This window comes from Lycium barbarum, chromosome 3, assembly GCF_019175385.1.
Source record: "Lycium barbarum isolate Lr01 chromosome 3, ASM1917538v2, whole genome shotgun sequence".
In the NCBI taxonomy this organism is placed as follows: Eukaryota; Viridiplantae; Streptophyta; class Magnoliopsida; order Solanales; family Solanaceae; genus Lycium; species Lycium barbarum.
The window spans coordinates 116,417,233-116,423,837 of NC_083339.1; the positions used below are offsets into that span (position 1 = coordinate 116,417,233).

Below are 6,605 nucleotides of genomic sequence, written 5' to 3' on the forward strand. Positions count from 1 at the left end.
CACTTGGGACCATCTGAATTTAATTTGCTCGGTAAAAGCTTCAGCCTTGAGTTGTACAGAAGGACATCATCACCTTTCTGAAAGTCCAGCTTGAGGACTTTTTATCATGGTAATGCTTTATCCTCTCCTTGTACAAGGCTGCACTCTGATATGCTTGGTAACAGATTTCATCCATCTCATTCAGTTGAAACAACCTAAGGTAGGTTGCCTCCTCCCAATCCATATTCAGCTTCTTCAATGCCTACATGGCCTTGTGTTCAAGTTCGACTGGCAGATGGCACGCCTTGCCAAACACCAGCCTATAAGGATAAGTTTCAATGGGCTTTTTGAATGCTGTTCTACAAGCCCAAAGAGCATCATCAAGTTTTCGGGACCAGTCGGTCCTATTTACATTGACCATCTTGGCTAAAATGCCCTGACTGACGCCTCCTCCCGCCTCATCATCTAATGTCTGTAAAAATTGTATAGCCGCCTGTCAACACATAGTGTTAGGCATTGCTAAGAATATAAATAAAATGAAGGTTGGAAGTGAACACTTATGACTCAGCCCTATCGCACAATCTAGATCAAGAAGAAAGGAATTTTTTCCTAAAGATCTTGTAGCCTCCTGATTATAGGCGTGGTGCACAATACATCCATAACCAAGACTCTCTTAGATACGGCTTACGCGCTCCCTAGGACGGACCTTCTCTGATACCAAATTTGTCACATCCGAAAACCGGGGGTGTGGCTAGCACCCAGCACCCGAGGACCTGAGCGTACCACTGTGGCATCTGAACTTTAGAAATGAGCTATGTGATGATAAGAATATCATATAAACAACTACAAGAAGGAAAAAAATTATTCCACGAGTAGCAGAACTTCCATCAACAACTATATACAATATGGACAGCAGCCGATAAGGCCATCAAAAGAAGAGTCGATACATTATTATACAAATCAACTGAACTAACAAACTGACATACGACTAGAGAATAGTCTGCAAGCCTCTAAGAGTATATATACAAGACCACACGATGGGACAAGGCCCTCGTCATACCCAAAAAGTAAAGCTCACATGCATATACCTAAACCTCCAAGACCGCTGCTCCAAAAAGAAAGGAGCGCAACTCTGACCCGGCTGATCAACACCTACTGAGGAGGAGTCGGACCACAGTGTCGGTACGTACCTGCGGGCATGAAACATAACGCAGCGCCCCAGAAGGGACGTCAGTACGAAAGATGTACTGAATATGTAGGGCATAAGTAGTAACTGAAATGAACAGTGAGGAACAACTCAAATGAAAGTAGGGATGCCACCTGATCTAACACTGACCAACTACCGTGAATGCACAACTTTGCAAGATGACTGCGTATATAACGTCGTATGGCAATATCGTCTTAACACACATATAAATATATATATATATATATCTCGCATGTATAACGTCCTATACCTCTGTGGGAAATATCATGTATATAGCATATCAGTCTATGTGGGCAATCTCATATGTATAGTATGTATCATGTATATAACGCCGTAGGCCGCTATGGCAGTACCGTAAGTAATAGATGCAAGTATGCGACTCACCCAAGGAGTATCTCGACTTATTCACAGTTCACTTTAGGGAAATCCTAACATACGACTTATGAATTTACTTGTGACTTAACACTTTACCAACATGATAGAATTAACAAGGAACCATACACATACCTAAGAATGGAGTTATTATGAACCGAAACCACTATTTTATCAAGCTTACGTAGATCATGCCAAAAATGAAGAAAAGTGAGCCCTACATACCTTGGGTGATTACCTAGCTAACGGTAGTCCCGCGAGTTTCACGCGACTCCAAAAATACTAATCTCTTTCCGGGCTGAAAGAATTATGCGAAGATTTGCGTACTCAAGTACAACATAAAATGATCCTCCGACATGTATCATTTGAGCATGTAAAAGAGTTTAGATCTGCATATATAGTTGGGTGTACGTTATGAGAATTGATGCAAGAATCGGATTGCTACCTATGTATACATAGAGGTTAGCTCTATGTCGGTTGGCATTTACTTAACTAAATTGGTGAGTTGCATCAGGAAATTATAATGTGATTGCTATCTAATGGATTTGGTTTGGAATTCTCAGGAATGAAGTAAACTAATGTCTACCACTAACTTAAGCTAGGGCTATGAATTAATATAGGGTGGGGGTGATGATGTGTAAGAAAATATATCCAAAACGTGGCTAACGTGTAACCCTTCCTTTTTAAGGTTGCTCCTAGAATATAATACAATTCATGCTAACTAGTTAGGTAGGAAATAAATTTACAAATACCTTGCTGGGTAGTACCAACGCGTAATACTAGTTAAAATACTATGTAAATAAATTTCATTACTTAGTCAATAAAAGTATACAATTTGGAATAAAAAATCATATTTATCTCTCTCTTTTTTTCCAGAAGGTTTTCACTTAAAAGTAAACATTCACCATGTCAAAACAATATATAATGGTTTCAAAAACAAAATTTGTCAAACACATCGGGTATTTCTAAAATACGGTTCGTAAAGTCATTTTCTTCGATAAACTAACATTCCGAATTTGACAAAACTTATTTTCTTTAATTCATTTAACCTCAAATCCTTATGAAATCTTTTTGACACCATTTTACCATCTTTTCCCTTATAAGTGACTTAATTCCTCCGAGTTCACATTGATTACCTATGACGCATATGAACGTAAAGGTATGGTGTTACAGTTAGTTAGCTTACAATGACAATGACGCATGAAGTACAAGGTGTAACACCCTATCTCCTCCTGTTGGTACAATAGTAGTTCGTTTAACATATGATTGTACTGTTTAAACTATTATCTATCTTGTGATTACTCTGTTATTGCACTTTTTTGCTAGGTTGCTCTCACTTGCCCTTTTTGTTTTGATATACTACTCTAGTGACTCGGTGTTAGTGTAATTGGTATCCTATTGGTTGTGCCTTATATTTTTCTGATGATGCCAAAAGGGGGAAGATAGTGAGAGATACTATATAGTGATGAAATGAATGGGCTAAAATCGAGAGGGAAGCACTGGAAAATTGACATGTGTTATGATTGAAAAGACCCTTTAAAAGGACCCTTTAGTGGGTGAACTGGTTTCTAGTGTATTTTGTTGCTAACATGTTACAGGTGCATTCAAAATGATGGTCTGCACAGCAGGGGGAACAAGTGGGATCTGGTTCTCAGGGGGAACATTATCTATACGTTTGTCATCATCAAAATGGAGAAATTGATAAGCTTAAGTGTGTTCGTGTTTTGATGATTGTCAAACTGATTTCAGAACTAGATAGAGACCTGGTCTGTGATCTACTCTCTGTGCATCTTGCACGATAAGCAGAGACAGCTGTAAATCCGAGTTGCTCACTGCACATAAGTACAACAATTGAGCTGGCCCGTGCTTTAGGTCAAATATTGAATGAGTGGTCTCCATCCCTCCCACATGCTTCCCACTATATATATAACATGTTGCAACATATTGTGTATCACTCGAAAAACCTAATCTAAATTGGAAAAAAATTGTGGTCATAAGATTTCAACTGATCACACAAACAAGTCACTTGCAAAATTGAAGAACCTGATCCGGATACAGATTTAGTCTAAGTCCTTTATGTTGTTGTAAGTCTTTGTTCTCTTATGCTAAAATTGTAAACCTACTCTTCCTAAAAAGGAAGCTGTTGTAGGTATTTCAAATTCTTAGTAGTTGTTAGGAAGTTTACCTTTCAATCTATTAAGTGGTACCCTTGGCTAGAGTTAGCTTAGGTGTATTAGTTGGTTTAGGCTAGGGGTAGTCAACCTTAGTTTCCTTGGCTAGAGTTAGTCAAGTGGAGGTATTTGCAATCGGTGTATTGCAAAGGTGAGGGACTACGGGAGTTAGTTCCTAGGTTGTCACCATTGTAAGGGTTGAGGAATTATGGGAGTTAGTTCCTAGCTCACGATAGGTTGTAATCTGAAGTTGCTTGTACACTGGAGTTGAAATCCTACTAGGTAGATCGTGATTTTTAATCCCTTGAGCAAGGAGTTTTTTAGGGTAACATCCGGTGTCCTTTACATACTGCATTGCATAAGAGAACTGGCACACAATCAGGTCACTCCATACTATGTTTGGTGGACGCTCAGCCTACAACAAAAAAAAATCAATAAATTCATAGGAGGGTTTAAACTTACCATGGTTTCTTCCTCTCCACCATTCAGAGGTTATACTTCTCCAGGAGCGGGTTACACTGCGAGAAGCATAAAGCAATGCAACGACCCAATCAAAGATTTTTATCACGAGTTCCGATTCGACTGAAACTGCTGCAAAAAATTATTTACAAAAAATGAAGCGATACACGACGCTAGATCATGAGCAGAAGAAAATAGGTGGAAAGCTTACGAGTAGGGTTCCATGATTTAGGAAAGGGTTCGGATAGTTGACGGTGGAGTTCGTTTTTCCAAATCATGACAAACCGATGTAGCCATCCTCTATCATAATCATCCTCCGGATCAATTAAACCACACCTTCCACGAGGGTATAGATACGCTAAACCACCTCGAATAACTCGAGTAACGTATATGTGGATCAAGTGGTCCAAAGTAAAGGAAACACTAGCTATGTTAGCTAGAAGTTGCATACAGTAGACCAACCTCCAAACTTATGGAGCAATTTGCCGGACGCAAACTCTGTAGCGACAACAGAAGTCCTCTATGATTTGCGGAATGGGGAAGGAATAGCCAATTGCAAAAGGATAAGTGTAGGTCATGGCAACGCCTTCAACATGATGAGTCATTCTCATCTCCTTATCTACATTGATAACGTCAATATCGGCAGCAAATTTGCACTGCTCTCGAACCTTGGGGAGAGTTGTTGCATCAATAAAAGATTCCATTCTTTCAGCGGACTTAAGATGGGTAGAGATGCGCCAGTCATCATGGAACTTGAAACTAGCGAGAAGAATATCGGAAGCGAGAAACTCGAGTTCTTCTTTCGAGTTAGGAGAAGACATCGAAATATGTTCGGATTGATGAATTGGTGACACAGTTAATAATGGAAGAGAAGACATGGATGGAGGCTAAAAACTTTAAGAGAATGGAATTGCAAATATTATAATTTAGGGTTTGTTGTAGAAGGAAAGTGAGAAAGTGACAAGAATGGAAGAGATCTTTGCCTTATAAGTATTCGAATTGGGAAGTTGAAAAGATGGAAGTTCAAATGATAGTTGTTTCCTAGACAGATTAAATCAATGGTGCAATTATGAATATTCTACATCGTGCAGAGAGCATTTAATCTGAAGCCTATGGTTGTCTTTTCAGACGGCAGAACCAGGCATTTAGTGTTCTCGCCATTAGATAGCTTCAGTAACGGTTCAAATCAATTCCTCAGAATTAATGCTTTTCACCGGGAAATGGAGGGACTATCTCTATACACGGTAAAACGCAGCTTTACACGTGGCGTCTAGCTAACAAAACACGTGGTGGTTAGAGTAGAATGCGTCAAGTCATTTCAGCAGACAAAAGAAGAGGACTACTGTTTTACCTGAGACAAATTCATCGTAGTAAATTTACTCCGAAGTGATAGCCCGATAAGCTCATTAAATAGGAATGTATTGGAATTCTCAGGAATGAAGTAAACTACTGTGTACCACTAACTTAAGCTATGGCTATGAATTAAATATAGGGTATGGTGATGATGTGTAAGAAAATATATCCAAAACGTGGCTAACGTGCAGCCCTTCCTTTTTAAGGTTGCTCCTAGTATATAATACAATTCATGCTAACTAGTTAGGTAGGAAATAAATTTACAAATGCCTTGCTGGGTAGCACCAACGTGTATTACTAGTTAAAATACTATGTAAATAAATTTCATTACTTAGTCAATAAAAGTATACAATATGGAATAAAACATCATATTTATCTCTTTTTTTTCACGAAGGTTTTTACTTAAAAGTAAACATTTACCATGTCAAAACAATATATAATGGTTTCAAAAACAAAATTTATCAAACACATCGGGTATTTCTAAAATATGGTCCGTAAAGTCATTTTCTTCGATAGACCAACATTCCGAATTTCGACAAAACTTATTTTCTTCAATTCGTTTAATCTCAAACCCTTATGAAATCTTTTTGACACCATTTTACCATCTTTTCCCTTATGAGTGACTTAATTCCTCCGAGTTCACATAGATTACCTATGACGCATATGAACGTAAAGGTACGGTGTTACAGTTAGCTAGCTTACGACGACAATGACGCACGAAGTATGAGGTGTAAAATTCTTCCCCCCCTTAGAACATTCATCCTCGAATGTTAGGATTATCCCTTATTCCTTGAAAGGGGTTGCAGGAATTCTGGCAGAGTTTCCTCTATAAATAGGACTATCCAAACCTGTTCCTCAACTAACCATACACTTAACATCATATAATGCAACAACATTAATCAACACAACAATTACTTGGCCCCTCACGACCACATAGATGTACTAATTCAGAAAGGTTAACCATAACTTACCTCAATCTTATATTGATATGCTCCGAGTCGCATCTGCTTTATTTGCCCCTATATTTGGGCCTGAAGACTGAAATAGATGTGGGTATTTAGATC

At 38.5% G+C, this 6,605-nt stretch overlaps 1 long non-coding RNA gene across 1 annotated transcript; it reads right to left on the reverse strand.

Annotated features, from left to right (window-relative positions):
- Window positions 1–852: 852 nt before the first annotated feature.
- On the reverse strand, window positions 853–2,144 carry LOC132634038 (uncharacterized). Its single transcript, XR_009580010.1, has 2 exons — window positions 1,784–2,144; window positions 853–1,169 (listed from the first exon to the last, which is right to left on the reverse strand). It is a non-coding gene; the product is annotated as an uncharacterized LOC132634038 (long non-coding RNA).
- Window positions 2,145–6,605: the final 4,461 nt, after the last annotated feature.